General features: G+C 42.9%; 1 long non-coding RNA gene across 1 annotated transcript; it reads right to left on the minus strand.

Annotated features, from left to right (window-relative positions):
• Nucleotides 1-12765: 12765 nt before the first annotated feature.
• LOC132892506 (uncharacterized) lies at nt 12766-18845 on the minus strand. The gene is made up of 3 exons (XR_009655444.1): nt 18809-18845; nt 17859-17957; nt 12766-12842 (listed from the first exon to the last, which is right to left on the minus strand). It is a non-coding gene; the product is annotated as an uncharacterized LOC132892506 (long non-coding RNA).
• Nucleotides 18846-20417: the final 1572 nt, after the last annotated feature.

The following is a 20417-nucleotide window of genomic DNA, read 5'->3' on the forward strand; positions in this document are numbered from 1 at the left end:
TGACAACATTATTGGCTCCTTATTTCACACTTCAATGAAATTCATCGAATATCTCCATGTTTGCTAAAGTACTACATTATAGTTAATATACCTGTAAACCAATACTAGCCTGCCGTTAGCTAGCTAATAACATGAGGTTAGGGGAGAGCGGGGTAAGATGAGCCACTTTTTACATTTTTCATCATAACTACATGTTAAAGCCATTTTTGCTTCCAGTCTACACACCATACCAAATTTCAAAGTGTACGGTTACTATCTGAGCAAAACATAATTGATAAGCTCTTATGGTTAGAGTGATATTACCTCTTGAAAAAAAAATGTCAAGTGGCTCAACTTACCCCATGCACGGGGTAAGATGAGCCACTGTGTGGGGTAAATTGAGCCAACACAAAACATGTTAGGTTAACAAAGTAAACAACTTTTATTATTAGAAATGCAATCAGTGAATCAAGTCAAGTCAATCAAGTGGGGGATAGGGCCGTTGCATAGAGAAGGGGAGATGAAGAGAGAGGTGATAGAACGAGATGGGATAGGGAGGGATAGATAGATGGATAGAGAGAGAGAGAGATGCATAGATAGATAGAAAGAGGGATGGTTAGAGAGGGAATGAGAGATATACTATATTATAGAAATTACTAAAACAGTAGAACAGTGCCAAAAAATCTTATTTCTTTCAGTAGGTTAAAACATTGCTAAAACATGCAGCAATCATTCCATCAATCATTTCATCATTATTCAATGTTCCAAGCGTTCAAATTGCAAGGGAACACCATTTGCCTCTCCCTCCGTGCTGTCCCCCCAACAGTAAAGGGGTGGGGCAATTTTTTCACAATATCCTGTCTTGACAGGACAGCCTTATCTTTCTCTTTGAAGACAAAGGTCGGCTTTCTTGCAGAGCCATGGCATGACCGGCTTCTTTTGACAAATCTTGCCTCTATTTCGAAGACATCCAATTTGATTATCTGGCCAATGAAGAAATGCACTTTCTTCTTCCCCGTGAATTTTGCCACAACATAATCCCCCACATCTAACAACTGGTCTTCCTCATCTGATGTCATATATATATATATATATATATATATATATATATATATATATATATAAATAATGTTGTTGTCATATATGACCAGTAAATGTGAAAACTTAAGTGTCATCCATATTGGGTAAGCTCAGCCACCAATGGGGTAAGTTGAGCCAGTGGCTCAACTTGCCCCACATCTAATGGCTCGTCTTACCCCGTGGCCACCATTTTGTAGAAAAATGCTAATAAAGGGGATTAGGCTAATCAAAATTATTTTTATTAGCATTCATATCATAGCTTAGAAAGCCACTAACTTAACCCTAATGTGTCTAAATATTATTCTACTTTTGTCTTCTCTAAATCATCTTCACTGTGGACAAACATGGAATTGACTTAGAAAGCACAAAAACACATTTTTATAAATATCTCCCTCACCTAGTTTGACATGTGGTGCTCCTCTCCACAAGTGTAAGTAAATGGTCCCACCCCCCCCCCCCCCCCCTTGAATGTGGTCACATGATCACATTTGTTTACTGTTTCTTAGAAACAGGGGGTGGCTCATCTTACCCCGCTCTCCCCTACTAGCCAATCTTTGCTATCCGTTCGGTTCACTTTGTTGTCGCTAACATACGTCGTAGTCAACTGCAAATCAGTGCAAATTATCCAGTCGACTACTTCACATAATTTTGACTTCACAAACATGTAACAAATTACGAACAAATTGACATAAAATGAAATACCAAGCATGACTTACCATATACTCCAACACCGAGAAAATGGCGTCTTTGCAGGAGGCAAAATTGTTAGAACATTTTGGAGAGGCGTGGTTTTTAGAACTCTGAGGGGAGTTGGGCATCAAACACCGCTCAACAACTCCAACTCTATTACATATTTGACTCCTGTAGAGTTAAATCAACATGGTGCAGTGTAATTTCAACTCTTAATTTTAACACTTTTGCTGAACACTGGAAAATTAACTCTGAGAAATTTGCTGTGTACAGACGGTGACCTCACTGTCATATGAGCAGCAAGTGGAGTTGTTAAAATTGCAACACGAACTGAAAATGCAGCAAATTAAATTAGAAATGCAAGAAAAGGACAGGGAACGCGAGTTGGAGATGCATAAACTTAGAAATGCAGAGCAGCAACGCGAGTTTGAGTGCACTAAATTACAGCTGGCGGCTGAGGGTAACCTCGGTAGCTCTACGCCAACTTCGAACAGCTTGGCCAATATGGTAAAGTTTCTGCCTAAGTTTAACGAGCGTGACCCAGATGTCTTTTTCTCATTGTTTGAAAATATTGCATCTGAACAGCACTGGAGTGATGAGAAGAAAACTTTATTGTTATAGACATCTTTAATTGGTCACCGACAGCAGGCATTTGTGGCTCTACCTTCTTCAGAACGAAAGGTGTACAAAACTGTTAAAGCGGCTGTGTTAAAGTGTTATGAGTTGATTCCTGAAGCGTACAGACAGCATTTCGTTCATGGAAAAAAACTGACAAGCAAACGTATGCAGAATGGGTCAGGGATTTAACCAGTTACTTCCAACGTTGGCTTACAGCCGAAAGCATTAATACTTTTGAAAAGCTTTGTGACCTTTTGGTATTGGAGCAGTTTAAAAACGCACTGCCTGATCGTATAGCCACTTATCTTAACGAACAGAAGGTTAAGACACCATCTGATGCTGCTGTCCTCGCCGATAATTTCTCACTCACTCACAAAATTCCATCGCATGTTTCTAGTTTGGGTTTTGACACTTGCAAGGACCGTCGTCCTGGTAGTGGTAGCACGAATACTTCTGTTAATTTCAACACCAATTCCGTGCATTTCAAACCTTTTGGGTTTGATCCTAAAAAAGATTGAAATTATTGTTTTGGTAAAAACCACTGGAAGGCAAATTGCCCCGTTCTATTGGATAAAATAAAGAATGACGGAGGCAAAGTTGGCCTCTGTGCTTCCTCTACTCCTGCTGTGCGATCAAAGGGTAACTCCAAAAATGTTCCAGTGAAAATGTGTATCAGTGCTCAGCGTACAGCGTCAGTTGATCATGCAGTAGCTGTGCAGTGTGATGCATCTGAGTTGGTTACATCTAGTCTAGCAGATTATGTGCCATTCATTATGGAGGGGTTTGTTTCACTGGTTGGTGGCTCTTCTCGTGTTCCTGTAAAAATTCTTCGTGACATAGGGGCATCAGAAAGCTTTATTTGTCAGTCTGTTTTGCCATTTTCCTCTAAATCTGATACAGGTAATTTCATATTGATTAGAGGTATTGGTTTACAGTCTTTCCCTGTGCCATTGCACAAAATTGAGTTGTATTCCGGTTTTGTGAATGGCGAGGTAACAATTGCTGTTCGTCCCTCCTTACCCATAGAGGGAATTCATTTGATTGTAGGAAATAATTTAGCCCGTGACTGTGTGTTCCCTAATCAGGTCTCACCATCTCCTGTGGTTATGACAAAGACTTTTCCACCAAATGAGTTGTATAAGTGTCAAAAAGATTTTCCAGATGTTTTCACAGCATGCGCTGTGACATGCGCTATGGCACGCGCACAAAACTCCAAGATGTCTGATGTATCTAAGAACACATTTGTTCCTCATTTACCAGTACCTTTATCTCGCCCTGAAATTGTGGAAGCTCAGAAAACAGATAAAAGTTTACAAAAATATTTTGACCTTGCTGAACATAGTAATGAATTGGAGCAGTTATTTCGTCAAGGATGGGTTGCTGCTGAGAAGGTGGTCACCTAATGCAGATTCTACTGTGAGAGAGCAGGTTTTGCAGGTAGTGATGCCTGAGAAATGTCGTGAAGTTGCTCTTAAGGCAGCTTATGGGGAGGCAGCAGGTCACTTTGGGGTGAAGAAAACCTACAACCAGTTTTTGCAACATTTTTATTGGCCACAGATAAAAAGGGATGTTGCTCGGTTTGTCAGGAATTCTCATGTGTGTCAGGTTACTGGTAAGCCAAGTGTTGTTATTAAACCAGCACCTTCGCAACCAATTCCATCTGTTGGTAATCCATTTGAACATTTAATTATTGATTGTGTAGGCCCTTTGCCCCAGTCCAAGTCTGGATGTGTGTATTTGTTTACTATAATGTGTCAGGCTACTCGTTACTCTGCTGCATATGCTTTGAGGTCCATCACTACTAGATCTATTGTGAAATCTTTGTCTCAGTTTGTTTCGATATTTGGCCTTCCTAAAGTCATTCAAAGTGACTGAGGTTCAAATTTCACGTCAAAGACTTTTGCAGCAGCCTTGAAACAGCTCCAAATACAGCATAACCTTAGCAGTGCATATCACGCACAAAGCCAAGGGGCCTTGGAACGTTTCCATGCTACCCTGAAGTCTCTGTTGCGTGCATACTGTGTGGAAATGGGTCGGGATTGGGAAGAGGGTCTGCCTTGGTTATTGCTGGCAGCTAGGGCAGTTGTGCAGGAGAGTACTGGCTTTAGTCCAAATGAACTGGTGTTTGGCCATAAAGTTCGTACTCCTTTGTCCGTGTTGTCTGGTGATTTCAGTTCCTCTGAACCACCTAAGACCGTGTCTGAAAATGTGTATGGTTTTTGACGCAGGCTTCTCCTGGCATGTAAGTTGGCGAGTGAAAATTTAACTGAAGCCCAGGTAAAAATGAAGAACAATTATGATCGAAAGGCTGAAGTTCGTACTTTTAGTCCAGGAGATCAGGTTTTGGCATTATTGCCTATTCCTGGGTCTCCATTTGCTGCTAAGTTTTCAGGGCCTTACAGTGTTGTTCGACAGACGTCAGCGACAAACTATTTGGTTGCTACACCTGAACGTAGGTGTGCTACGCAGTTGTGTCATGTGAACTTGCTTAAGCCATACTATGCATCTGTGCATTCTGCTACTGCTAAGGGTGGGACTGAGTCTGTTGGTTTAGTGGTGTCTGCAGTTAGTAGGTCTCCTGAGGTGGGGGATGATATGAGAGTCCCTGATGACGCTGTATTACATGCCCGGTTGAATAATTCAGAGATGTTGGCTCAGTTGGATACTGTCCTGAGTCATATAGAAGTAAGACAGAGAGAAAACATTAATTTTAGAGTTCTCTTGTTTGTTTTTAGATATTCCCACATGTACATCGTGGATTGAGCAGGATGTAGAGGTTGGTGACGCAGAGCCTGTTCATCAGATGTTCTACTGTGTTGGTCCAGACAAACGTAAAAGCTTGGATGAAAGTGTCCAGTATCTTCTTGACAATGGTCTTGCTGTTCCGTTATCTTCCAGTTGGTCTTCACCTTGTTTGTTGGTCAAAAAACTTGACCACACGTATAGGTTTTGTATGGATTACAGAAAAGTGAATGCTGTAACAAAGCCAGACTGTTATCCGTTGCCTCGTATAGAGGATTGTGTTGATCAGGTCGGTTCAGCTCGCTATGTGAGTAAATTTGATTTACTTAAAGGATACTATCAGGTACCTCTCACTCCTAGGGCACAGGATATCTCTGCTTTTATCACGCCAAATGGTTTGTATTCTTACACGCGGATGCCATTTGGGCTGCGTAATGCCCCCTCCAGTTTCCAACAGCTCATGAATCGGGTTGTTGCGGGACTGGAGGGGTGCGCTGTGTATCTTGATGATGTGGTGTGTCATTCTGACACATGGGAAGACCATCTTGTGCATGTTCGTTTACTCTTTGAACGGTTTGCCGCTGCCAATCTTACTGTAAACTTAGCAAAGTGTGAGTTTGCTCAGGCTACAGTGGTGTATCTTGGCAGGATAGTTGGTCAAGGTAAAGTGCAGCTGATAAGAGCCAAAGTCTTGGCCATTGACAAATTTCCACGTCTGGCAACAAAAAAATAATTAATGCGTTTCTTAGGTATGATAGGGTATTACAGAAATTTCTGCTGTAATTTTTCATCTGTTGTTGCTCCTTTGACAAACTTGTTGAAAGGTTCACCTCAGTTTAATTGGACTCTTGATTGTCAGCAAGCATTTGAGAATGCCAAGTCCCTTTTGACTTCTGCCCCGGTCCTGTCTGCACCTAAGTTGGAGGAGCTGTTCCTGCTGCAGGTAGACACTAGTCAAGTAGGAGCAGGAGCAGTTCTCCTCCAAAAGGATGAGGATGGAGTAGACAAGCCGGTTTGCTATTTTTCTAGAAAATTTAATTGTCACCAGTTTAACTACTCCACCATAGAGAAGGAGGCCCTGGCTTTTGTATGGGAGCTCCAATATTTTGATGTCTATGTTGGTGGTGGGGTGCACCCTGTGGTCGTTTTTTCTGACCACAATCCCCTCACTTTTCTGTCCTCACTGCAGAACACTAACCAGCGCTTGATGCGCTGGGCTCTTTTTCTGCAGTCTTACAACTTGTCCATAAGACATATCAAAGGATCTGACAATGTTATAGCTGATGCATTGTCTCGGGCCCCTGAGGATGGTTAAGGCATGCATGGTTTCTTCCCCTGTCTCATATGCTTTCTATTCTATTTCCTGTTTTTTCCATTCTTAAATTGCTGTCCAGGTGCTGGGATTTGCTGGATGGAAGGCAGGGATGGGGTGGGGATTTTTTTTTTTTGGGGGGAAGGGTGATTGTGGTCCATGTTGTTGTGAGTGTGGTGTGTGTGTGTATATGTATGTGGGGTTATTAAAACTGGTCAAAATAGTAAAAAAAAAAAAAGAGATAATTGTTTAAAATAATGTTAATGGTAAAGAACATGTATATATGGTGATAAATAATGGTAATGGTAAAAGAAAAGTTGAAAAAAAAGAATGGTAATTGTAATATGAAAAAAAATGGTTAAAAGAATGGGTTAGTTTTTGTGTTATTTGGTTTAGATTTGGATTTTGATTTATTTAGTCAGAAGGTGAACAGAGTCCCTTATATGGGTCTCTGTCTTTTGGGAGGAGTGATGTCACGCCCGGCTTTGCCTTGCTGAGAGTGCTCACTCCTTCCCCATATATTGAACTTGAACTTGTCCGGGTTTTCCTCCAGTCCAAAGGGGGAGCTGTCTGGTACTGCAACATCTGGTCTAGACAGCCATGACAAGTTCAAATATATGTCTCTTCAGTGTTGGTGGTCTGGCTATCGGGGTTTTTGGGTTGGGTAACTCTTGCTTTGCGCCATGGAGGCCCTGCACGGGCCAACCAGCACTTTATTTTTCTTTAAATGTTTATTATTTCTTAATTATGTTTAAATAAAATATTATTTAACCAGAACAACGGTGTGGACTCCCTTTATGTTGTGCTTATTTTGAGCCAAGTAGGCACGACACTACCAGCATGTTTTTCGAAGGTAGGAGGAAACCTACATGGACCAGGTAAGAACATGTGAACACTACACACTAACCATAACTGGAACCTTATGATCAAACCTAGGGCCTGGGAGCTGTAAAGCCTACAGCACTGTAGCAGTGCTGTAGTCCCTGTCAATCCATGTCTGAACACCACCTCTTTAAACATACTCTAAGACATAGAAAATACCAAATGCCAGTATCACCATTTGCCCCCCTTATTGTCCTTAAGTAATTAATTTCCATGTATGCAGCAGAAATGTAAGCACTTAGGAACATTCTAAAACATCATATCACACCCAGCATCACACATGTCTCACAGCTCAAGACATTGCTTGACTAAATTAAACAGTCGTACTTTGTGACTATATAGGACACAGTTATAGAAGCAAGTTATTTATAATCACACTATCTGTTATCACGCAAATGAGAATGGGTTCCCGTTTGAGTCTGGTTCCTCTCAAGGTTTCTTCCTCATGTCGTATGAGGGAGTTTTTCCTTGCCACCATCACCACAGGCTTGCTCATCAGGGATAAATAAATTTATTGGATAAAATTAGCTCAGATGTTTAAAGTGATTATTGTCCTTAAGTAATTAATTTCCATGTATGAAGCAGAAGTGTAAGCACTTAGGAAAGTTCTAAAATGTCATATCACACCCAGCATCACACACGTCTCACAGCTCAAGACATTGCTTGACTAGTCAAGTAATGTCTTGAGCTGTGAGATGGGTGTGATATGACATACGACAATAGCACTGATATGTTACCTTGACTATGGGTGCACAAGATAAATATGCTGGTCCCAGGAGAAACAGTGGTGCAAAGAGCTGATATGAATAAATCATGGCTGATTTGGATATCCACTTTGCTGTATTACTTTTTTTCATATTTCTTTCTTCTTTCTTTCTTTCTTTCTTTCTTTCTTTCACTAAACTACTAAAAAGTGTTTGTTCTTTTCCATGACAAATGTGTTGAGCCAAGGAGAACAAAATACCGAATCATGTGAGTGTACAAAAATGTCCATGAATGTGATTTTTGCCATCAACTTAATTGGCCCATGTACATGGGCATGCCAGTTATGGCATACCAGTCAGTCTTTTTCCATCATTATGAAGCTAGTCTCATGGAAGCATTTTGTAAGCAATGCTTGTATGTGCAGTTTTTCACACTTAGAAAGGCTTCATGAATTAAGCCCAATCGGTCATGCATATGGCAGATTCTACCATAACAGAGGCCAGTTAAGTCCCATCTCCTTAAATTGCTGAATTGATTATTTTGATCATTCTATTAAGTTTTTCTAGTAGCATTTGGGGTCTTGGACATTCACAGTAAATTTTAGGACAGTAGTCCTGGTAACTAATTAATAAAAGCCTGACATGACAGACATGCTAAATGACAATAGAAACACATCGGTTTCTATCATCAAAATCTGACAGACAAACTAACATCTACCATCATATTCTGACAGACACTCTAGATGACAATAGCAACAAAACTGTTTCTTACATTATTAATCTGACAAATTTAGTAATAATATTAAATACCTCATCACTAGAACCAAATAATAAAATAAAATATTGAAATAAAAAAGATAAAATTTATTTTCAAAATTGAAATATCAACAATAATTGTCAGAACAGTGATGATAGACACGACTGTGTCACTTTCGCGGGGAAATAACACATTGAAATGGCCTGTCGGCTGAAAGGGTCGCAAGTGGCTCTGATTTATCTCAACTTACGATAGTTTTCCTCCAGAAAAATTTAAATATGAATGCACAAATATATTCTCAATGTTTCTATCGTCAAAAAGTTCTATCGTCAGGATAGCTGACTGAAAATCTTACCTTGATTCATTTGATGAAATCTAGCTGTCAGAACTCCAAGTCTTGCCCGGAAGTAAATGCCTGCTGTCACAAAAATCATGCCCAGTAGAATTTCCTCTTTGCGTCAGTCAACATGTGCATGCAGGGCCGCTGACAGCTTTGGCTGGGCCCGGGACAAAATGCTCTGAATGGGCCCCCCTAACACCCCCCCCCCCCCCCCCCCCTTATCCCAGTCTCTACTCACTCCAACCCTTAAATGACAGGTATTCAAAAACCATTCAACCAGTCAACAACCATTTCATTTTAGCATTTCAACATTTTTACAGTTTTAACATTTCCTTAGTCTGCAACTATTCAGGTGCGAAATGCAATGCGCCGGACTTTTGTTGTGCGTGCGTGCGTACTATCCAGTGTGAAAAGCAGAGAAGAACACACCGCTCGAGAAACGGCGGGATATGATTGCGGGCTAATGTGAATATTCTTAGCTTCAATCAGATATATGAAACACAATGTTATTAAGCCGTTGTGGTTATGAAATGATTCAATGCCCTGTGCGTTTGATATGGTGTTCAGTGTGACTTGCTTTCCCCTCGTTTGTAACATGAATTGCGTGCCGCGCGTGCCTTGGTTGGGGTTACTTTACAGGGCTGGAAAAAGTTGGCTGTGTCTTACCCAGTGATGGGAATAACGGCGTTAGAAATAAACGGCGTTACTTTTTTTAGTAACGAGTAATTTAACTAATTACTTTTTACATCGTTATAATGCCGTTCCCGTTACTTACAATAAAATACTATGCGTTACTTTATTAAAGCTGTTCTCATCTGGCACGCTGCTCGTTCAGCCTTTCTTTACTCTGCTTTCGTGTGGGGCGGGGAGACGCGAGACAACGGCACAGTAAGCCAATCAGAGTAGATTTGGACAACATATGTAGGTAGGCCACGCCTACTGCGCGCTCTTTCAATTGGAAGACACAGCGATGGCGAGCAGTCAGCCCAGCACTGCGCTTTCACATTGGAAATACAGCCATTACTTTTCATTACTTGAAATAAAAGGCAAGAGTGTTTACGTGCAATGCACATTATGTCGAGGAACAAAGCGTTTGTCCTCGTCAGTGGCCAGTAATTAGTAACATAATTTTAATAACTACAACAATATATTACATTTGATATATGTCTTATCTCACATTGTCCCACAAAAATATTAATATAGTGTAGATAACGTTACTAATTGGTTCTGTTAAGTGTCCATTTCAGTCATTAAACACATTTAACATTCACTTTTATTATGATTACACTACACTGTAAAAAACTTAAGTGACTTTAACTTAAAAAAATTATTCAACATTATGCGTACAGATTTTTGAGTAAACAGAACTTTTCGTCAGCAACTCAGATTATTGAGTTCAAACTTAAGTGGACCAAACACACTAAACTCAGTAACTACAACAGAGACTGTTATGTTCCCTGTACTCAATACTTGAAGTTAATGGAACACTTTCTGAAACTCAGATTATTGAGTTTCATACTTCAACTTAAAAAAATGATTCAACATTATGCATACAGATTTTTGAGTAAACAGAACTTTTTGTCTGTAACTCAGATTGAGTTCAAACATAAGTGGACCAAACACATAAAACCCAGTAACTACAAAGATGCTAATGTTGCCTGAACTCAATAATTGAACTTACTGTAACACTAAAAAATGTGTTTTCCTGTAACACTAAAATCGTTAAATGTTTGACTTCTTTTGCAGGTTTTGTTACTTGCTGAAGCAATTTAGACTAGGGATGGGCATGATTAACCGATTAATCGATCATTAAGGATTTCATTGATCACATGCAATCACTTAATTTGTGAATTCCTATTTTCTCAATTGGTGTACTTACAAATGACGGTACATTTTTTTAGTCAGAGAGAACTTTATTTGAAGAGCTGAGCTTCGGCACCTTCAAGTAATGCACAGTGAGGCAAAAAGATTACAAAAGACAAATGGGTACATCTCTGGTTACTGATACACAAATAGCCACGGTCACATGACAGACGTGACCCCTGTTTCAACATCAAAGATTGCCATTTGAAAACAGTTAACTAGGCAAAAATAATGCAAAGCACAAACAAAAAAATAAACCCTGTAAATTTAAAGGAACAGTGCGCTTTTTTACACTTAAAGCCCCGTTTTCAGTCATCTCGTCATCAAGTACAACAAGCAAATGTGATTTTTGTTCAAATACACCTGTTTGAAGACTTTGTGCTACTTGGTAGCAGCCAGACCATATTGACAATCACTCCAAAAACTGATTAAACTTCCATTTACAAAGACGTGAAACTCACCGAGTGGCCAGGGGTGCTCAATGATACTCTTACAAAAAAATTGCGGCGAAATAGCAGCTTTCCAAAAGGTTTAATCCAAGTTCTTGTGCAGCAACCATTCATAGTAGAAGAACAGCAACTTGCAGGAAAACCAAAGACTCTTGAGCAAAACAAGCTACAGTACAGCCAGAACTTGTAAAAAATGGCACCCGTGGAACAGTACTTCCATTCTTCCTCATTGTCGGTTTGTTTTCACGGAAGCGACTCTTCTCTTTCTGCTGAAGGGTCTTGAGTTTACTCCCGCCACTGTCAGAATTGTTCAAGAATGCCTTTGTAGTCTTTTGCTGCGGCAATATCTTCTGCTACACTTACCAGAGTTCACTAGACATCCATTTCTATCATCCAGAGTCTTAACAGCGAACACCCCTGACCACTCGGTGAGTTTCACAACTTTGTAAACGAAAGTTTAATCCGTTTTTGGAGTGATTGTCCATATGGTCCAACTGCTACCAAGTAGCACAAAATCTTCAAACAGGTGCATTTGAACAGAAATCACATTTGCTCGTTGTACTTGATGATGCAATGACTGAAAAAAGGGCTTTAAGTGTAAAAAAAAGTGCACCGTCCCTTTAAAAGGGTACATCTTTGGTTACTGATACAAAAACAGCCACTGTCACATGACCGAGGTGTCCCATTTCATCTCAGCATCACAAATTGCCATATGAAAAAACACGTTCACAGCAACAGGCTGCACAGGAAAAAATATATAGTGTATAAAACATAAAACTTCAAACATACAATCCACAGTGAACCAGGCAATTAACTACACACCAGGCAATGAATTTTACAAATTCAGCCAGTAGCTACCATAACAGTTTGTCTTTGAATGATTGAGCTCTGGTAGAGCAGTTATCCCCAAGACCAAGAAAGACTTTGAATTATTTCACACGTGTAATTTAATTTCCAGTACCCCAAGGAATTGAGCACATAACAATCCGAAAAATAAGGAAAACGCAGAAGGCAAATTCTTAATGTTGTGGATTACCACACATTCTTCAAGCACTATTGCGAAGTCCTCCATTGCACACCAGGCAATGAATTTTACAAATTCAGCCAGTAGCTACCGTAACAGTTTGTTTTTGAATGATTGAGCTCTGGAAGAGCAGTCATCCCCAAGACCAAGAAAGACTTTCTGAATTATTTCACACGTGTACTTCAATTCCTTGGGGTACTGGAAATTTAGCACATATAACAATCCAAAAAATAAGGAAAACGCAGAAGGCAAATTCTTAATATTGTGGATTACCACACATTCTTCAAGCACTATTGCAAAGTCCTCCACGTGAGGTGAAGCTGTAGCCCCGCCATCGTCCTCAACCACAGTCAGGACTGCCATTCTCACACTTTTGGTGTGTTGTTCTTCTGGATCAGTGTTCTGTTGAGCAACAAGGCAAAAAAAAAAAAGTTTAGTTGTAGGCATCTGGACTTCTTCACTCTATTCCAAGGAGCATTTTCTTTTCTGGTTGGTATGAGGGAATCTAGTGGTTGTATATACTTCTCTAGACCCTTCCTTCACCAGTTGACCAAGGAGTCACATGTCAAGGTGTTCGAGAACCCTTAGCAAAGGCCATAGATCCTAAGACGGCTTACTGGCCAGGAAATGCATTGCCAAACGTGTAGTACGGAATGCTGTTCCATGGGCCCCTCCATTGGGACATAGGGGTGCATTGGATGCCATTTTAGGGGGATTATGGTGACAGGTAGTCATAGATATAATAAAACACCTCACCTCAGGTAGCTGTTCTGAAAAATGGCTTCCGAAATAAGTCACCATATATGGTCAAATCTGGCCGAACATCTGGATTATGGAGACCCAAAAACTTAATTTTCGTTCATTTCATGAACCATGTGACCAAATTCGTGGCGAGATCAATGTGTCTGGGTCATAGACATGTATCTACGGTCTGGGTCACTTTTCCCTTAAAAATAGTGTCCATGGCCGTACCAAATAGGTTGTATAAAACACGAGTGGACATGTCATTGCCTGACAGTACCGGAAGGTGGCCAGTGTCGCCGCCATCTTCTGTAGGTAGACCTGTGCTGGGCTGTCAGAGTAAATCAATGGAGAGAGGGCCCACCTCTGTCAACAAGTGACTGACTCAAAACTGTGGAAATATCCTTTGACACAACTATTTGAAATACCTGGCTAAATATCTACCTAAATCATATGACTTATTATATTTTTTTCTTAAAAAAAAACAACAGTTATTTAGTCAGGCATTTCAAATACTGTCCTTGTTTAATGGATTTTTTTTACAGTATTAAGCCAACTCTTGAAAGAGACAGGTCGTTTCTCCATTGATTTACATGGACTGCAGAGCAACTGTCTACATACAAAAGATGGCTGCCAGGATTACCATGACGACTGGAGGTGTGGCCACTCTAGTGAGCTTTGGGCCATACTACACGTTTTGATGTGAATGACCTGTCCTAGTATCAATAGTCCTTGCCGTTAGTATCACATCTCTCAGTAGATGTTCAAGTGATGTGAGTTGCAGATGGGCATAGAGTGCAACTCTAGCAGGTGATGATGGTGATGAAACTGCATATCAGCGGGAGTTTGAGAGACTGGTGCTCTGGTACAGTCAACATAACCTGGAGCTTAACACTTCAGATTGTGGAGATGGTTGTGGACTTCAGTAAGCACCCCAAAGTACTGCCTCCCCTCACAATATGAAACAGCCCAGTATCAATGGTGAACTCAATCAAGTTCATGGGAAACACCATCCTCAAAAAAGCTCAGCAGAGGATGTACATTGTGAGCCAACTGAGTAAATATGGTCTACCAAGAGAGCTGTGAGTCATCTTCTACACTGCTACAGTCGAATCCATCCTTGGCACATCTATCACCGTCTGGGTTGGGTCAGCCACTAAAAAGGACAGATGCAGAATACAGCGCACTAGCCAGGCTGCGCCACCTAGTGCTCCATTTCAATTTCATTTCACTTCGCGACTACGTCAGGGATTCCTAGAACACCATGACCCGGAAGTCCAAGTAACACATAAGCGAAACTCAAGCGTCTTTTGCTGTTCAGCACAGCAGTAAACAAAGCAGTAGATTAGAGAACGGACAAAGCCATGCATTGTGTTGGCAACGATTCCCAACATCGAGAATTTAAATCCAGAACAAACCTAGGCTATGCCCAAGCGAATCCCAGTGCTGTGCGCTCAGACGGTTTCCACAAAGTGTCAAGGGTGATGCATCAGGCTAAAAGTGCACAGTCGGGATGGCTGAAAAGATAATTGGGGGCCCCTGCCCTCCTTACAGGACCTGTACTCTGCCAGGATCAGGAAGAGAGCAGACAACATCGTCAAAGACCCCACACACCCTGCACATACACTCTTCAACCTCATACCCTCTGGTAGATGCTACAGATCCCTGCGGACCTAAACTACCAGGCACAGGAACAGTTTCTTTCCCACTTCCATCACTCTCCTGAAGAGTCAATAAGTTGGTCACCACCATCTGACCACAAGATTCTGCACCACTGAACGTACTTTTGTTGTTTTACTAGTTCACCATCCGAATTTTGGATAGACATATATGCATACATTCTAAGAGCTTCTCTTGATCGAGTGGTCTCAGAGGAGAACTACCTGTGCGCACCGGGCGATCAGAAAGTGCTACACGGGTCACAGCAGGACATGAGCACCCGAGAAGAGCGAGAGTTCGAGCTCGGAGAATATGCAATATGGGCATAATAGGGCTAAGTGCGCTTCTCTGGATCAGCCAGGTCTTGCTGGAGAGCCACCTGTGCTGGCTGGAGTGATCACTAGTGCTAAACAGGGTATCGAGCTCGCATGGCGGGAATTGTGAAGTCTAAGCTAACACATAGTAGTACCCTTCTCTACTGGGGCATAGCAGAGAAGGGTCCAGGAGCACGGACAGCATGGTGACAACCATGGGGTAGACCTTGAACGCCGCCGAGGAAGCCACATCCGGGGGCAGGTTGGTGAGCTCGAGGGGCCATGAGCTGGTGAACCAGTGACCGTCGTAAAAGCTGCTGAACCCGTCTGAGGGTGTGGCATCAATGAAAAGGCAGAGCTCCACGGAGAAACGCGGTCATCGTACAACATGGACAAGCCATTCCATTGTAGGAGAAACAGGTGCCACATCTCCAGATCCCGAAAGCACTGACCGTCGAGCGAAACGGAATCTTCCAGGGCCAGAATGGAGTGCGCGGCCATCAAAAGATGGGAAATGATAGCCCTGCCCTGGGGGGTGACCCGGATAGCAAAGTTGACATGGCCGAGTAAAGACAGGAGGTTGTGCTTAGTCTGGGTTGGACAAGCCAAGAAGCCGTAAATAATCATGATGATGCGGTCAACTTTTTCCTTGGGGACCGTTATGGGGAGCGGAGAGGTCAACGATGAGCCTCTTTCCTGAATACTTTCGTGTAGCGACCCCAATGGGTTAATGCAATACACAGGGAAGGGGGGTTTGGAGAACGCCACTGCTGAAACTAGGCAGGGGGTGGTGGCACGGCTCCATTGAAGGGGGGAAAGGTAACGTGGGTGCCGCGGGCATCTGCGTGGGTGGGGGTCAGGGGCAAATGCGGTCTGAGACTGAGGGATGGAGAGGGGGAGGGTAGGGAGCAGCTAGGTGGTCGCCGCGGAGGGAGGCAGCGGCACAGCACCCTGGTTCAGCAAGGAGAGCAGCGTTGGGGAATCAAGGGCGGGCACTTGGGATGCCACCGCAAACGAGGAAGCAGTAGACCGGCAGGCCCCAGACAGCCGCGCAGGAGGGTCGAGACCAGGCACGGTCGGCGCGGAGGAATCGCAGGCAGGAGAGAGCAGGAGGCAGCCTTAGCCTGGCTCTCAGTCATCCCTGGAGAAGGGGAGGAGCAGAGGAGAAAAAACCAACAGTGGATGGCAGAAGCAGGCAGCCAGAATCATCCCTCTGGAGCAGGTGGACAAGGGTATCCTTCCGTGCAGATGAGAAGCAAATCCCCTGACGCCTCAACTCACCCCAGAGCTAAGTGACTGTGTCGGCGATGTGGACCTGCGAGGCGGGGCTCCAACAAGACGCCGAGGAGTGCACCGACCCGCAGAATGGGGCAGGAGAAGAAGCGTGGCAAGACCTGGCACACCGCTACGCTTAGCTGGGACTGTGGCTCAGACGCCCGCAGTGCTGAGGCAGCGGGAAGCCACCAGGGTGACTTCCACGCACGTGAGGTGGAGCCGCGGCGAGGGGAAGCTGGAGGGGCAGTTGCCCGGTCGGCGCGGTCCTGGCGAGCGGGAGGCGAGTCCTTGGCGGGGACGTCCGCGGGGTGGAGGAGCAGCAGAGCTTGGCTGGGAAGCGGAGCCCTGGTGAGTGGGTGAGTAGAGGTGGGAGAGCCAGCAGGGAGGCTCACTGGGCAGAGAAGACGGAGGACCAGGCTGGGAAGTGGGGATGAAGTCATTGAGGTCGGAGTCCAACGCATGGAGGTAGAGCTCCACGGTAGCCAGCAGAGACAAGATTTGCCGGAGCAGAAACCAGTTCATGCGAGCAGAGGACACGAGATCCAAAGAATGACAGGTGAGCGCTGATTAAATTGCTCAGCGGCCGAAAGGAAAGGTGTGTCAAATTTCGTCACGCTTCAAGTTCCGTTTTGTAGAAACCCCATTTGTTTTTAGAAAGAGCTCAGCTGAAGACCAATTCCTTGTATACAAAAGTATACTTGGCCAATAAAGTCTGATTCTGAAATGGTTTGTGTAGGCCAGTTGTATGCCTCTTCTCTTGGTAGTTTATTCCCTTGTAAATTTAAAGTGTGCTAAAGTAATTCTATTTTTCTACAATGTCATATTTAATCTGGCTTGTAGTGTAAAATGTAATTTCATACAAGTCTATTTCTGCATTAATATTTTAAGGCGTATTTGTACATTGGCATAGTATATTTTGTACATGCATATTTGCACAAGACCATTGCATTTTCGCACATTAACTAAATAATTGTTGTGTTTTCTCTCTATATTTATATTTCTTGAAGGTTTTTCACATAAATAAAAGATCTAAAGTAAAGACCTTGACTGCACCAACCACAACTGTTTCCTGCTGCTAACATCTTCCTGCCATTGCAACTCTATGGATGTGCCCTAAACTTTAATCCATCCACCCATTCAAAAGTTATCGCATTAACACGAAAAATATACGAGTCGGCCATCTTGAAAGTCGGCCATCTTGAAAGCGTAGGCCTCCAAAATCGAATTAGTCCATGTCCCTATTGCTGAGTGTCAGCATACAAAATCTGAGCCACGTCCGTCCACCTGTTCAAAAGTTATCGTGTTAATACGAAAAATATACAGCAGCGGTCGGACCAAAACCATAATATCCCCGACGCTCCATGTTTCAAGGATATAAAAAAACCCAGGTGAATGAGAATATCCATACACCTGTAAAACATGTACTTACCAAGCATGTTTTCAGGATCTTCTCTGCTCCATAATCCCTGACAAAGAGCGGAAGTCCTCTGAGGGCTACAGCTTTTCTGTGTCCAGAGATGTCAGATGTCTGGAGAGGGCGGCAGATAGAGACAGAGACCATCAGCATTCATCAGTGAAAGAGGCGAAACTGATTTGCATACTGTTTGTGCATGTCAGTGAGTCAAGAGAAAGGGATTGGGTGAGTGAGTACATGAATGAGTGTGTATGAAAGTCAAGAGTGACTGTGTAAGAGTGTGTGTGAGAGAGAGAAAGTGAATGAATGTGTGTATGAGTGGATATGTGACAGCATGTCCCCCACCCACAAACAAAACTGCACTTCACATACTTTACTGCTATCACAACATGCCACCAAGACACACTCACCCCCGTGCCCCTCTCCACAAGACACACTCACCCCCGTGCCCCTCTCCACCAAGACACACTCACCCCCGTGCCCCTCTCCACCAAGACACACTCACCCCCGTGCCCCTCTCACCAAACATATTACACTTACATACACTGTTACACATACAGCTACACAGTGTCGTCTTTGACTTGAAACATCTACATTCGTCCACCGGTAGAGGCTCAGAGGCAAGGATTTCTGTGGAGTCGGAAGAAGTGCATTTATGGCCTAGCAGATGCCTCTCTATATTGGTACTGTACAATAAAATGAAAGACACTATGCATCAGTTGGGAGCAATTGTCTCACAAGCTTACCAAGTTGGATGTGAAGAGCACAACACCTTCAGCTACGTTAGAATGTTTTTTTGTTGAGTGACTGAGTAAAGTTTCATGTTTGTTATAATCCGTTGTCTTTGACTGTTGTCATCTTTGACCATTAACACTACCCTCCCAAAAGCACTAACATCATTCACAAAGCGGGGGAGATTGAGAGAGACAAGAAAAACTACATTGACTACATGTCTTCCTTCTTACCTCCTTATCCAACGAGTCAAGGAGTTTCTGCATCTCACCGAAGTGTGTTCTTCTGGTTCGATACATCTTCAGGATTTTAGGGGTGTGAGTTTCCAGGAAACCAAGGAATTTTCTTTGCAGGTCAACCATAGTGATTCTGTGAAATTCACAATTCACCTGTAGAGGAATACAGTGAAAACAACAAGGTTAGTAAAGATTTTGTGAATGTGAATGAAAGTGTGTGTGAGATCTTGAAAGAAACATTACTAAGTTGGACAGTATGTGCATGTCAAGATGGATGGTTTTGAAAAAAGGTTTTGGAAGCAGTGTAACTGGCAAAGGGAGAGGAGGTCACCCCACTCGGCTTTGTACCAGGGTGTCTAGCATACCAAATATGTGTTCTGACCGCCATATTAATAAGCTTGGCTCTTTGGCGTTGCAGTCAGAGCACATGTTTGGCACCCTTGAGACCAGGGTTCGAAGCTTGATTGGGTGACTTCTCTTCCCTTCTCTCCAGTAACATTTAACATGCGACACAGACTAACCTGGTATTCCATGAAAAGTGCTGGCCATCTGCGCTTCACCAGATCAACACCGGGTTCCTGGTCAACTATTTCCTTCCTCCTCAAGGGAAACGTACGATCCATAGCGTCATTAATAAACGTCATGTTCGGACTCCTTTTTTCCATCTCTGCTGTCAGTGCCTCTCTGTCTTTTTCCATAGCGTCTTGAGTTTGTCCAGCGGGCTGGTCAGGGAGGAAATGAACTTCAGCTCTCCTTGCTTTTTTTAAGCTGGGCCTACCTTCTTCACGGCTTCCCCTCCTTTCATTTACTTTAACTTCTTCACAGCCGGCATTCCGCAGCTTTTGACGGTAATTTCCAATCTTGAACGCAATACTCATTCTCCATCCATTCCACCCATTTCCACTGCCTGGTTCACGGAGACAGGGATATTTGTTGACCAGAGCCATTGCTACAGAATCTATTTCTGACCTGTCTGGATATGCAGTCAACTCAAACACGGCTTGTGCAATTTTATCAAGGAATTCACTCTTGATGTCTCTGGTGACGTCGAGCAGAGTACCATTGTCGTTGTAGATACCATTTGCCTTTTGAAGGCGCAATTCAACATCATAAGAGAAGCTTGGTATTGGAAAAGGAGAAGGCCATGCAGAGGACCGCCTACCAGCTCTTACAGTTGTTCTGGGGGATTCAGATGAGCTTGGAGGCGATGCAGTATCCAGTGAAGACAATGACACATCTGATCCCTCTGGGTCAGGGCTTGAAGCATCAATGACTTTTAACGTTGCCTTCTCTGGTGGGAGCTCTGACATATCTTCTAAGTCACATAGTTTGTTTCCGAACTCTGGATCCTCATACTGCAAATGGAATCTTTCTTTCAGCCAAAGTTCTTCCTGGAGAATTTCTTTTAAACGTTGCACAGAGTCGGGGAGCTCTGGTAATCGCAACTTCTTCACTCTGTTTTCTGGTAGTTTCACATGCAGAATCATTTTCTAAAAATAATAAAAGAAGAATTGGTGAGGTGATAATTTGAATGATGACTACTTAAAGGGATAGTTTGGACATTCTGGTGCTATTTATGCATGATAAATACAACATTGCAGTATGA

Source organism: Neoarius graeffei, chromosome 10 (assembly GCF_027579695.1).
Source record: "Neoarius graeffei isolate fNeoGra1 chromosome 10, fNeoGra1.pri, whole genome shotgun sequence".
Lineage (NCBI taxonomy): Eukaryota > Metazoa > Chordata > Actinopteri > Siluriformes > Ariidae > Neoarius > Neoarius graeffei.